At 38.4% G+C, this 14,815-nt stretch overlaps 1 protein-coding gene across 3 annotated transcripts in view; it reads left to right on the top strand.

The window, feature by feature from the left end:
- The window catches only part of ZFPM2 (zinc finger protein, FOG family member 2), a 443,433-nt gene that overhangs the window by 158,670 nt on the left and 269,948 nt on the right, over positions 1-14,815 (top strand). The gene's annotated exons all lie outside the window — the stretch shown is intronic.

The following is a 14,815-nucleotide window of genomic DNA, read 5'->3' as shown; positions in this document are numbered from 1 at the left end:
GTGACCATCGCTTATTAGCACTGTAGTGTCCAGGAAGTGGATCTCTTGTGTGGACTGGTCCAGGCTGAGGTTGATGGTGGGATGGAAATTGTTGAAATCATGGTGGAATTCCTCAAGGGCTTCTTTTCCATGGGTCCAGATGATGAAGATGTCATCAGTATAGCGCAAGTAGAGTAGGGGCATTAGGGGACGAGAGCTGAGGAAGCGTTGTTCTAAGTCAGCCGTAAAAACTGTGGGGCCATGCGGGTACCCATAGCAGTGCTGCTGATTAGAAGGTATACATTGTCCCCAACTGTGCAATAGTTATGGGTGAGGACAAAGTCACAAAGTTCATCCACCAGGTTTGCCGTGACATTATCGGGGATAGTGTTCCTGACAGCTTGTAGTCCATCTTTGTGTGGAATGTTGGTGTAGAGGGCTTCTGCATCCATAGTGGTCAGGATGGTATTTTCAGGAAGATCACCGATGGATTGTAGTTTCCTCAGGAAGTCAGTGGTGTCTCGAAGATAGCTGGGAGTGCTGGTAGCGTAGGGCCTGAGGAGGGAGTCTACATAGCCAGACAATCCTGCTGTCAGGGTGCCAATGCCTGAGATGATGGGGCGCCCAAGATTTCCAGGTTTATGGATCTTGGGTAGTAGATAGAATATCCCAGGTCGGGGTTTCAGGGGTGTGTCTGTGAGGATTTGATCTTGTGCTTTTTCAGGGAGTTTCTTGAGCAAATTCCGTATTTTCTTTTGGTAACCCTCAGTGGGATCAGAGGGTAATGGCTTGTAGAAAGTGGTGTTGGAGAGCTGCCGAGCAGCCTCTTGTTCATATTCCGACCTATTCATGATGACAACAGCACCTCCTTTGTCAGCCTTTTTGATTATGATGTCAGAGTATTTGTACGTATTTATCGACTGTGATCAAATCACTCCTTAACCTTCCCTTTGATAAGCAAAATAGATTGAGCTCCTTGAGTCTATCACTATAAAGCATGTTTTCTAATCCTTTAATCATTCTTATGTCTGTATTCTGAACCTTCTCCAATTTATCAACATCCTTCTTGAATTGTGGACACTAGAACAGGACAGGATATTCCAGCAGCAGTTGCACCAGCGCCAAATGCAGAAGTAAAATAACTTCCCTACCCTTATTTGATACTCCTGTTTATATATTCAAGGAATACATATCTCTTTTGGCCACAGTGTTGCACTGGGAGCTCAAGTTTAGCTGATTATTCATAATGAACCTCAAATCTTTCTTAGAGTCAGTGCTGCACAGGGTAGAGTCCCTCATCCTGTATGTATGGCCTACATTCTGTGTTCCTAGCTGTATTGAAACTCCTATTGCTTGCTTGCTCCCAGTACCAAGAGATACACTCTGTATCAGAGACCTGTCCTCTTCATTATTTACCACTCCTGCAATCTTTCTGTCATTTATAAACTTCATTGGTGATGATTTTATGTTTTTTATCAGGTCATTGATAAAAAATTTAAACTTTAACATAGGGCCAAGAACCAATCCCTGGGGGACCCCACTAGGAATACACCTGCTTAATGATGATTCTCCATTTTAGTTACATTTTGGGGCCAGTCAGATAGTCAGTTTTTAATCAATGTAATGTAGGCCATGTTGATTTTCTATTGTTCTAGTTACTTAATTAAAATGTAGTGTGGTGCTAAGTCAAATGCCTTACAGAAATCTAAGTATATGACAACAACACTACTGTGTTTATGTACCAAACTTGTATTCTCACCAAAAGAAGATATCAAGTTAGTTTAACAAGATCTGTCTTCCAAAAACTCAGGTAGATTGTCATTAACTATATTACCCGCCTTTAATTCTTTAATAATCAAGTCCCGTATCAGCTGTTCCATTATTTTGCCCAGAATCAGTGTCAAATTTACAGGCATAAAATTACACAGAGCATCTTGTTTAGCCTTTTCAAATATTGGCACAATATTAGATTTCTTTCAAATTGTGGTTGTGGTGATGATGCTATAGTGGCTTACATACAGAATTTTTTTAAAATAAATCTTTTTAAAGATTATAAACTATTAAGAGAGAAATTCCTTATAAAACGGATATAGATAAAGATCATGCCAGGGAATACTTGTAAAATTTCAACATTCATATATAAGACAATATGCATGATAGGGTTTGAAAAGAAATAGTACATAAATTTACTGTACATAGGCAAATAAAAGAACAAGGACTAGTGATACAAATACGTCTTGTAAATCTAATTTATTTCATGTAAAATGATTGAACAAATACTAAGGGCTTGCCTAGACTTACAGTGCTATAGCAGCACAGCTGCACACTTAGTGAAGATGCTGCCTACACTGACGGGAGAGTTGGGAGTAGTTGTGAACACCCATGAAGATAGAGAAATAATGAAAGTATATTATCCAAGTAAGATTACCCAAAACACAGAAATGCAGAGGGAGAAACAAAATAATTAAAAATAGTTAAAAATAGCAAAAGCGAGCCAGGGGTGACAGAAGACAGCACAGTAGTCATGAGCTGGGAATGTGTTACAACAGCAAGAAAGATGTGTATTTTTTTGCCCAGCATACATACATGTGTCACATCATAGGACAGGGAGTTATAAGTTCTAGATATGTGTCTCTAGCGTGATTGCACCTGGATTATTATGTTCAGGTCCAGATGTCTCAATACCTGAAGAATACTGACAAATCTTGATTGGGGTTGGAGAGAATGACCTGGGAAGAAAGATTAAAAAACAAAATATGTATAGCTTGTCTAAGCAATGACTATGGTGCACTGTAAGATTCAAGGAAGACAGTATATTTTACTTACAGTAAAAGTGGGTCTGATTAAGAGTCATGGGATGATATTAAGTAAGAGAGAAGTGTATAGGTGTGGTGCTGCACAAAGTCCTTGAGTTTTTGAGGCAGCCTTCATGGCCTGAGAGCTCAGATGAATCCTGAATTTATGGCTGAAAGCCTCCAATTCAGCAGTCATGCCCAGGTCTGGGAATAAAAGACTAGTTCAGCAGGAGAATGAGGAAAGCAGTGATGATTTTTTTTTCATGCACTGAAATGTGTGACACTAAAAGCTACTGAGTAAATAACAGCCATATTTTCTGAGTAATTGATCATTTGAATCTCTTGGACCAGTAGTTAACAAATAAAAAAGTTTATGCAAGTTTTCATTTTTCAAGGCATAATGTAATTATAGAAATAGAAAAGACCCACTAGGTCATGTAGCACGTTCCCGCGGTGGGCAATGCAGTATTGTTCCCTGTAGCTTATTGCCTAGTGCTTTGCCCATTCTTGTTTTAAATGTTCTAAAGGATATGGCTTCCATCACTTCCATAGGAAGGCTTATTCCATAGTCTAAGAGGTCTCACTCGTTAGGAAGTCTTAATTTTCTTTCAAGTTGTGAGACTTATACAATGATTAATATTATCAAAATCCTACACCTATGAAAGCTTTAATCAGTTCAGATCCTTACTTTTATTACTTGGTTCAGGCTTTGATCAAACTTTTCTCTTTTTTTCATGATTTCATTAACATTTTATAATGGTTTATATTCTCTGCAGTTGAATATATTTCGCAAATACATTTATTATTTTAATTCAGGCAGGTTTTCAATTGCTGCAGCTCCTCCCTTACCCCCGCAATTAATATAAAGAAGATATGTTTTGCCAACCACAGGGTCTTCTCAGAGGGCAACTACTTTCTGTTTATTACTCACATCCTGATTAGTGGCAGTTAGTGTACACACTCTGATCATCAAGAGCAAAAATGGCCCTGAAGGTAAAATCCTGCCATTAATATTTGGTGGAAATTGGAAAAGGAAGAGTAACACCATCAGTAAGGCTGTTCCCACAGTTATTCTGCCGGAGCAGGGCTGGATGGTTCACAGAGGCCTGGGTGAGGAAACATGAGAACCACTTTGTGGTTCTTCAAAACAAAATAAAAAAACTTGTGTGTTTTCCCTACTAGCATCTGCAGTCCACTAATTTGTAAACAGAGGAGTCCCATGCTCTTAGCTAGCAAATCAGTGGCCCCTTGGGGCTGTAACAAACTGGTGGGAGCCCTAACTGGATCCTTTGCCTACAATTATGGCTCAGATTGTGCCTCCTGGATCCATGCATGAAGATGACCCTTTCTGCATGAATATACCCGCTTCGCAGCAGAAGGAGTCTTCATGCATCTCTGCAGCACCAGATATCGTGGAGTCCTCTCCACATAATGCAGGGTAAAAGGTGGAGACTGGGTAACCCTTTCGGTCAAGCTAACAGTATTCACATCATTTCTCACCCCTACTTCCCGATTAAGTCTTTTAATCTTTTCCACTAAGCTCCCTCCTCACTCTGTCTTGGAGTTTGCAGAAGCAGTTGTGGCTGGGAACTGCTGGGGGCCACTGTCACTGCCGGGGCACAGTGCTTCAAGGTGGGTAGCCCTGAATTCCCTTAGATACTCAAATCTCTTCTAAGTGGCCTTTTCTGCTTGCAGACAGCTCCCTCCCTCACCTCCACCAGCATAATATGAGGAGATCTCTGCAAGGAGATCCTTATAGAAATTCCACTTCCCAAGAGACATCTTCTGCAGTATTTTCTGTAGGAAGGACTGATTGGATCTAAGTGGGAATCCTTCCGTGCTGCTGATGTGTTGTTATGGTAAGGATACAGAGGCCCGAATGCTTTCATTACCCCTTAGCAGCCTTATGTGATGTAGAGCAGTATTTGGTTTGTATGTTTCTGTGTGCAAGTGTGGATTAAAGTAAATAATAGAACTTTGATTATCATGGAATCTATGCGCGTGCTGAAACACTGAAGCTCTGCACTCAGTACATAGATGTTAACCGTGGAAAAAAATTGCTACAGAGTTTTTGTATGGTTTTACACTGGCTTGGAAATTGCACTTGTTTTACTAGTAGCTCTTGTGTAACGTAGTAAAGGAATTTACAAAACTATAATGAAACTCGTGTACGGAAATTGCATTTATTTTTGTAACCAAAAGTGCAGCATTGATCCTTAAAACTTGCCAGTTGCCCTAGGCAACTAAGTAAGAATTGGTAGTTAAATAACATCAGCATTTGTATGATTCTGGTTATTTCCTATAGAATACTAAGTATAGGGAAATAGTGCAAATATTGAGATAACCTTATCCACTTATATTAGGTAAAACTCCCAAGGACTTAAATGTCACCACTGTAACATACACAGTATTATACTCAAAAGATCAATAAACTCAGGTAATGAACAAAACTACAATCAGAGCAATTATTTCAGAAGATGAAATACAAAACTGTGCTTTATTTCTCTTGTTTTGTAGTTGGCTGATTAGTATAAAAACATCAGCATTTTAATAAACAGAAGTCCCATATGTTTCATGATATTTACTGTTCTTTTCTGCTGTTCCCTCTGAAGACTAGTTCACTTGATATTGCATGAATGGTTTGGATTTTCCTTGTACATTACTGTCATTTTTATCCTGGGCTACCACAGTTTTTTTCCTCATGGATTTTATTTTTGCTGAGGTTTTTTTTCTCTTCTGAGGTTGACTGTATTTTGAATTTTGAAATACGGCTACGTGACCAAGGAACTATTTCATCAGGACTAGACTGCATTTAATTTTGTTCTCACCCATGAAGGATCTTGCACTCAGCCCTGCTTCCTCTCTCTCACCTCTCAGTCAAAAACTGCATCATTTCATAGTGGGAAGAGTACATTAAAACGCACAATAATAATAATAATAATAATAAATGTTAATCAAAAAACTGCATGTGTCTTTCTGATTGTGCCAGTGTTGTGGTATTCAATTATGCAATTTTCATTGGCATATTAATCATCTTTTCAACAAACAAGCCGGCGTTAATTAAAGCAAACCATGGATAAAGACATGTTGCCGGATCATCATTCCGTTTATCACAGCGCACAGGCTGGCCGTTAAGTAAATTCTGGACTGTGAGATGAATTTCAATGTTGGCTTCATCTTTTTTGTTGAAGTTTGAATGTAACTCATCTAACAACAACAACAACAACAAACTTCAGGCTTCACAAGAGAAAGATGAATTTATCTGTAATTAATGCAAAAGAAGAAATAAAAAATAGTTTTATGCTTCTAATGGGAATTAGGGTATTTGGAGCCAAACCATTTTTGAAAATGTTCCCCTTCTGCTCTTGCTTCAAGTAGCACAGCAGGAAATAAATGAACCCACATCCACCTTTATAAATGTAGTTTTGATGTTTAGCCTTGGAGCAGTTAGTGAACTCTGTCATTAAATATAGTGATATGTGCACAGTGAGAGAAAATGAGACAAAATCACTTAGTGATACCCGTAGGAAAGAGCTGGGGTGGAGTGTACATAAAATATTTTCCTTTGTGAAAAAATGATATTGGGGCAGGTGTTCTATAATGTAGAGTACAGTAGTGGCTTCATAAACTTTCTAAGTTTGCCCTTGAAACCAAGGCCCCAATCTTGAAAACAGTGTATGCCCATGAGTAACTTTAAACACATCTGCAGCCCCATTAAACTAATTGTTTGCAGGATTAAGTGTTGAGAAGACTGTCCCAGCCCCAAAGAGCTTAGAGTCTTCCTTTATGGATGGACAATGCCTAGCACAATGTGTATAACAAATAAACAAATAACTACTTAACTCAAAATAGTAGTTGTTCTTCTCTACAGTTACTAAATAGAATGCTGAGGGAATACTGTTGTAATGTCATTTAGTTACAAAGACAAATGAAGTTTTTTAAGGTGTCTGTTATATGCAGTTCAGATGGTTTAAAGTAAATCACCACACAAAAATATACATGTGCAAAATTTACTTTCTGACTCATTTTATGTGAGTCAAAATGTATATTGAGGTTTCCAACCCATGGGCCACACAGAGATCACAGAATACTGACAGCAGTAAAATAAAGCAGCAAACAGTAAGCTTGTTTGCTATATGACTGTTTATAACTGAATGCTGGACTTATGCTGATGGGATGTCTTTAAACATTATGATTACCATGAGTGTACTTTGGTTTGATTCCTTCAAACATGGTTTTCACATGATGCTGAATAGTTAATTGTTTTTTTTTTTTTAACAGGCTTCCTTAGAATAGAAAAATCCACTCTCTCTGTTCTGTTCAAGGCAGTAGCGAGGTGTAGGCTAGGCTTCCGTAATTCCTTGTTAAGGGTTTTTTGAACACTGTCAATTAAAAGTGCTCTTTCCTGGATATTAGAGCAATAATAATCAGTAAACTTCATTTACCTGAATGGTTGGAGATATTTTGGATAATGAATGTCCATAAGTTACTGAATCTTGGAACATCTTGTATCAGAGCATGCATGAAGAGAGTCTACACTTAGTTCTAAGTAACACAGGGAAGTTTGAGTCAGGAAGGTAGCTGCTAAGTAACAGTGGGCACAATATAATTAAGTGTGCCTTTAGGGGAAAAGTTAGAAAATTTAAAATCAATAGGAGACTGCTAATAAATACTTTTAAGACTTCTTTGCTGGAGTCACAGAAAAATAGGAATATAATAGAAGAGAGGAACAAAAATCTGTGGGCAAAATCCTGCCCTGGCTTGCATTACATTTCATGCAATCCTGCTGAAGGCAATGGTATGTAAGTCAGGGAAGATTTTGGCTATAGTAAGTCTCTTGAGTGTTACCTTCACCCCAAGTCTGTAGGGCAAAATGCACCTCTAGTTTGTCTCTTTGTGCGCGAATTCTCTTCATTTAATACTGCCATAGTCCACTGACACAAAGTGATTGAACAGAAGCTATAAAATCTTATTTGGGCTAAAAATATGCTTTAGAAATGGTTTTTCATTCTAAGTGATGCTAACATAATTGAAAATAAACTCTTCAAGTGAGACATAAATTAGAGAATTAGGATAAAATGCTGCCCTCAGTTGAACCAATGCACATCTCGCTGATATAAATTGAAATTACAGAGGTGTAAATCAAAGCCCTCAGATCAAATCTGGTAGTGATTAACCACAGTTTAATAAATAGCGGTGTAAATTTCTTTTGAGAAATATGTGTGCAAATAGTTATTATTTGCACTGATTTGATATTCATTAACTCAGTAGTTTTACTCCAGCATAACTAAGAGTAGAATTTGGTCCAATGTAGGGTATATTTTCACTGCAGAGTTAACTTGGGCTCTTACTCAGGTGTGGCCCCTAAGCCCGCAGTCTTCCACACACAAAACACTCTCATCTGAGTTTGGTGGTGGTTTAAACATGAGCTAGCTGGCCTGGCTGGGGTATAAACTAGAGCTCCATAGCCTCTTTCATTTTGGCTTCTAATCCTCCCACTTTGTAGTGAGGACACAGGATAAATCATTCAAGTGCAGATAGTCCTCCAGTGCCCTCCCACAATTCAAGGTGTGTGCACAGAAGGATAGACAAGTTCTCTCACAATTCACTGGGAAAGAATCATAGAGGGGCTCATCTCACTGCAGCACAAAGAACCATGGCATAGGCCCCCAGAAGTTCTAGCAACACATAGAAGTGAGTGCAGCAACAGTGAGGCAACATTAACTCGGGTATGCTTTGCACACACCCATGCTAGGTTAACTTGAGTACCAGGGAGCCAATCACCTGACTTAACTTTGCTGTGAGGACATACCCATAGAAGTTGAAACTGCTTCATCTCACATCTGCCTGTAAGTGTTTTCCTGCTTCAGTTCTCTCCCCAAGTGTAAGTCACATTCATGTTGCACACCAATGAATTCTAAATTGGTGCAAATCATGTCTTTGCCATTACCTGTTTTTTTTTTTTACAAACTTATACATGTTGTGTAACTTAATCAGAAGATTACATCACCATTACAGGTTTCATTTGCCATAATTATTGTCCAGTTGGACTATTTTGTTCTTTAGTTGAGGCCTAAAGTGGCTTTAATTTTTGCCCCAAATAGAATTTATCTTACAAAAAGTGGAATTTTCAAAAGTGTTCAGTTTCAGCCAAGCTCAGGTTTATTGATTTCATTTTCCAGACACAGCAGAGTTAGGCCAATGGTGAGCACTTTTGAAAATCCCATCCTAAATGGGAGTTCTCTTATTCTGTATTTTTAATTTCAACTGCAGCCTCTTCGAAAAAAATCAACTTGTTCTTCTGAAGATCTTAATGAAAACATCTGATCAAAAAAAGGAAGTTGTTAGATATTGAGAAGAGGGCTAAAATTAATATAGAAATTACAATGCCATTCTAATAACCTCTTGTATATCTTCACCTCAATAATGATTATTGTTGTTTTGAATGGTATTTGAGGAAGCTTTCATATGAGATGTTAAAAAGACCTCGAAAGGGGTACATTAAAATAAGCTATGATACAGGTTTATTATATGAATGGTCCAGAGGAGGTCAGGTTGGTCTTCTTTACTGTCACATACTGTAAAAAGAACTACATGGAATTAAGTCAGTTATTTTAATACTGATACACAATATATAATTAATTTATGTAATTCACTGCCACAAGGTATTGTCGAGACAAATGCTTCAGTAAAGTTAAAAAAACCAAAAGATTGTACAGCTCTTCGTATAAGGAAAATAATTACATTATAAAATGAATTCCAACTCCCTGCATCATATAGTATTGCACAATCAGCCAGGTACATTATGTTTATTTCACAGTTTTGTCTACCAAGGGGTATAGGTCAATAAGTTAGACAAGGCCACTTGATATGTTCTGCACTTATATTTCTAATGCTTATGGTCTTGATTCTCTCACACTGGGGTAAATTAGGAGTAACTTCACCAAAGTCAAGTCAGTGGAGTTATAGAGTATAAAACTGTCATAAATTAGAGAGAAATTAGGCCCTGTAGATTATTTAATTTTAATGTTTCTGTAAGACCCATGGTTTTGGATGTGACTTAAAATGAAAGTTCTGAAAAAACTGGAAGGCTGTTCTCATGATATTTCCAGTGCACTGGAAGCTAAGAAGGACTGCAGTTCTCAAAAGACTGAACAAAAGGCTAAACTGTCCACTGATTTACACAGCTGTGGTGTATATTAGTGCTGAATTTGGCCAAGGATTTCTACTCTAATTACTAGATTTAAGAGGGCCTAAGTAACTTGGATAACATCATCCAAACATATACTCCAAAATTTTGAGGCTCTCTCATCACTATGTTTGTGCCGAATAATAAAGCTAAAAAAATTAAATAAGAAAAAAGAAAGCACAGAAAGTGGTTACACTTTCTGAAACACTTAGTTTGTGGTGTTCTTTATAGCAGTTGAGCCCCTACAAACATTGTCAGGAGCCAAACTCTCTCACTGCTTCTGAAGAAATATATTACGTTCCCGGAACTGAATATAAATTCATTTACAATTATTTAGCTTGAAGGCCCCCTTCAGGCTACTAAGTATACAGAAAATACTAGTCATGTGGCAACTATCCTTTACTTTGTGTTGTTGGTCCTTTGATGAAGATCACTAGACCAAAACATCTCTGAGCTTGTATTTTGTATCCAATGGAGTAATTTAACCGAATTATATTTTATTATTTGCAGCACTATGAGCTTTAACTATGTGGTGGTAAAAATTGCCTAAGCCGCTGATGAATCTAGAACTATAGTTTAAAGTCCCTTTCATTTCTCTTTCATGAAGCTGAATAGCAATTAATCAGCCACTGTAATTAATAAGATATGGATGCATATACTTGTCATATTATATAGCAATATCCTGTGATAGATCATAGGCATTGCCATTAATCTGATTTGTACCTATAGTACGAGAGAAATGTCAAGTTTGGAAATGCCAACAATTACAAATTCCAAGACACCTTAGATGAAGTGGTGCTTTTTTTTTTTTTTTTTGTATAACATAGTGCAAAAGCAGCACATTTTCCCCTCTCTCTTCTGTGAACCAGATATTTGCTCTCTGAGTGCAACATGGAAACCCTTCTGGTACAACTGAGAAACAACAGCAAAAATGGTCCTCGCAGTTTTATGAGTCTGCTTCAGAAATGAAAGCACTGTAAATATCATGTAAACGTCACCTTCCAACAGTATTAATAAATAGGAAAATAGAGAATGCTTCTTATCTTTTTTGGCATAATTTAAGGTAGTTTATTATTTGAGAGCAGCAAGCAGTGAGCACTTGTTAGATACCATCAATTGGTCGCAGATTTGTAAATATATCAATTCTCTGCTGAGAGGAGAATTATATTAACTCAGTCCATTGAAAACAATTTTGGGGTGGAATCATAAATATAGAGGGCTCGATTCACCAGTACAAAGTGCGTGTAAAATGAGACTAGACCACATTAGTGTGTTACATCCACTGTCCCCTTCCTTTGCACTGATGTAAAAGAGCAGGGGCGATGAGAATCAGGACTATAGTTCTCAGTGGCCTTGAGGTTTTTACCTACTTGAACACTCATACAAAATGTAGAAAACACTAAAATCAGTAATGTGTGTTACGCCATCAGTATGTTCTCTTTTGTCATCATCATCTCTTTCATTATGATGCAGCTGAGAAGTTCATATTTGTAAAAGGAGGCTGGAGGAAATAGAAATGAGAAATACTCCTATTTCTAATATATAAATAGTGCTGTCTAGTCTCAGTGGGGAAGGTTTTTTGTTGTTTTTTTTTTAGCTAGCATGGCTGGAAAGGGAGGATCCTTTAAGTCCTGATGGGTAGCGAGGGAATGGAGATGCCTTTGTCTTTTTCCTTCCCCCAGCCAGCAGGTGTGTTGCTTGTCTTCCTCTCTTCTCTTTGTGGGTACAACGAATGTGTGGGTGGGGGTAGGCTAGGCCTCCCTGTTCAAGGCTGTGATTGGCAAATTTGAGGTGTTGTGGAGCAGATTCATTCCTGCTCTAACCTGCTCTGGTGAGAAAAGGTCCTTCCTGGGAGCATATGACTGTTTGGGGTATGTCTATATTGCAGTTAAACACTCGTCACTGTCCTATGTCAGCTGACAGAGGCTTGAGGGGCTGTTTAATTGTGGTGTAGACATTCGGGCTGGAGCCTGGGCTCTGGGATCCTCGTCCCTTGCAGTTGCACCCATCCATCCCACCCTGGATATGTGCAGTTGTCTGACTGGATCTCTGGGTATGCCGTGCGTCGAGCCAGATCTCCTTTTTAGGGAGCTGTGAAGGGATTTTTCCACCAGACCAGATAGGTTCTCAAAACCTCTCCAAAACACCAAACCAAAATAAAAGTTTTCCCCTAAAAACTTTGTCTCATCTTGGGTTTAGTGCCCAATATCAATGGGTGACCATCTCTTGGGATGAAACTGAGCACGGAACGCCAGAGTGATTTGCCAGCAATCCACATTGTTTGGGGTGAGGGTTCTCTTTCGTCTCATGTAGAATGAGTCACTCTTGTGAGTATCCCCCACATGAGGGGAGGGTGTAAGGAATTCTATCATGGGATTCCCCAGGTAGAGGTTTGTGGGGGAGGGTGGGAAGGCTAAGTGTCATATCCCATCCTCTTGGTTAAATTGGATAGTTTTGCTGCAATGGACCCAATAACTTCCTGGGAGTTAAAGAAGGGTTGGTATTTTTGTGCCCTCATTTCCCTCCACCCACCTTTTAAACCCACTCCTGTTGTCTATGTCATTTTCTGTGCATCCAGATCAAATGCTCATTCTGCTTAATAATAACCTCTCAGTGTTCATGTTGCACTCCCCATCAGTACCCGTCCCAAATCGGGGAAGCTAATGATCTAACCAGCGGACCTAATTTGGTGATGAATCTTAGTCACGTGCCACCTGAGGCACGTTGCACATATGCTAAGAAGACTATCTTCTGGCAGACATGGGTGTAGTGTGTATATGCACGTGTTTTCTTGAGAGCTTGCAGGGTAAATTGAAGTTGCCTGAATCTAGTAATAATTTATACTCTTGTAGCAATGTGAATTTTTACTTGCTTCTGCAGTTTCAATAAATAAAAAGCTTTGTACTTTATATTTTCACCCTAGCAGCATAAAATAGATATATTATCATTGGAAAACAGAGCATATTTTTTCTTAAAAGATTGATTGATAGGCCATCCAAAGTTTTATAGTGTTTGTACTACCAGATAAAAGATGTTTTTAAAAAAGCAGGCATATTTTCCCAGGATTTTTATATTTAATGTTTTTGTAATTCTATTTTCGTCTCTTCAAATTTATTTATTTTTTCATCTATATAATATTTTTTTGTATTCTTACAAGATTCACAAAGAGAACAAAAGGATGAAATTTATAGGGCACAAGGGAATGGTGAGTTCATTTGTTACTGCTACTCTTTTGAAGAAGGGTTTATACAAATGCTAGCTGTGAACATGATCCTTTTTGTCTGTCCACTCACATCTCAGTAAATTTAAATATTTGAATAACACTGGGATTCCTGATGCACCTTGACTTCTGTTTACCCCAAAGAAAATTGCATACTACATTACATATGTTTTTTTAAACAACCTGGGCTCTCTCTTTGCAGTCCTTCTGTTACTATTCATGCTACAATTATAGCTTGTTAATTTATTATCTTACATTTATATAACACTTTTCCTCCTGATGGTTCCCAAGGTGCTTTACAAAACATAAAAGCACAGGCAGAGGACTCACTTCACCCATCACTCAAATAGCGCTTTGTGGGACGGAATGCAGCAGCAACACTACACAAAAGGGAGGGAGTGAAAAACGCCATATCCAAATGAAACTGCGGGAAAAATTTTGTTAAGCTGAGTGTAGCTACCCAAATTGGAATTTGGCCAGGACACTGGGGCTAATACCCACTCTTACAAAAAATGCCAGAAGACCTTTAATGACCAGAAATTGTTTTACATCTTATCCAAACAATCCCAACAAATCCACCAGTACAGTGCTCCTTTAAACCATGCTAAAGCATTATTAACTCTGTACAGACTCAGAGGGAAAAGGGACACCTGCTGAATCACACACTCCACTTCCTGCTGTACTCTGGATTTTCCTTGGAGGTCTCCCATCAAAGAACTGTTTAGATCCTGCCTCCGTTTAGCAATAACACATCCTAAGAGAACAGGAGTACTTGTGGCACCTTAGAGACTAACAAATTTATTAGAGCATAAGCTTTCGTGGGCTACAGCCCACTTCATTGGATGCATAGAATGGAACATATAGTAAGAAGATACATATATATACATACATCTTAATTAATTAGCCTCTTACAGTTTGTATGGCAACTTCCACCTTCTCTGTAAGTGTGTATATATATATATATATATATATTCTTACTATATGTTCCATCTTATGCATCCGATGAAGTGGGCTGTAGCCCACAAAAGCTTATGCTTTAATAAATTTGTTAGTCTCTAAGGTGCCACAAGTACTCCTGTTCTTTTTGGGGTTACAGACTAACACGGCTGCTAGTCTGAAACACATCCTAAGAGGTGTAGTTTTTATTTGACTGTCTAGAAACAATGAAGCATTTTCATTGCTCAGAGACAAATCCAACATGATATGAGTAAGTATATTGGTAATATTTACAGGGATGGTCCTCCTGCCAGCTGTCTTACACACTGGTAGTGGTGAATCAGGGTAGAGAGAATATTTTTTGGGGGGGAAAGAGAAAGAAAAGGTGAGCCAGTATATACCGGTGTAGACACCGCCTCTTGAAGAAAGAAGGCCTCCAATTTGTAGGAGCAGAATCATAGCTGATAAGAGGAGATTCTTTGCTCCTGCTAGAACACCAGTTTAACCATTAGCTGTACAGCCCTCTTGGCTGAGCTGTCAGTTGTGGTAGGAAAATGTCTATGTGCTTAGAGAAGCAAAATCCCATGTGATAGCACAAGAGGCCCTTTTAGCTGTTGCTAGAGCACCAGTCCAACCAGTAACATACAGTTAGTTGACTGCGTCTCTAATTCCAGTTGAAAAGTTATCTGCTGTCTC

Source organism: Lepidochelys olivacea (genome assembly GCF_965140295.1).
Source record: "Lepidochelys olivacea isolate rLepOli2 genome assembly, chromosome: 2".
Lineage (NCBI taxonomy): Eukaryota > Metazoa > Chordata > Testudines > Cheloniidae > Lepidochelys > Lepidochelys olivacea.
The sequence above is the reverse complement of the archived record's forward strand: the minus strand, read 5'-3'. Positions and strand labels throughout refer to the sequence as shown.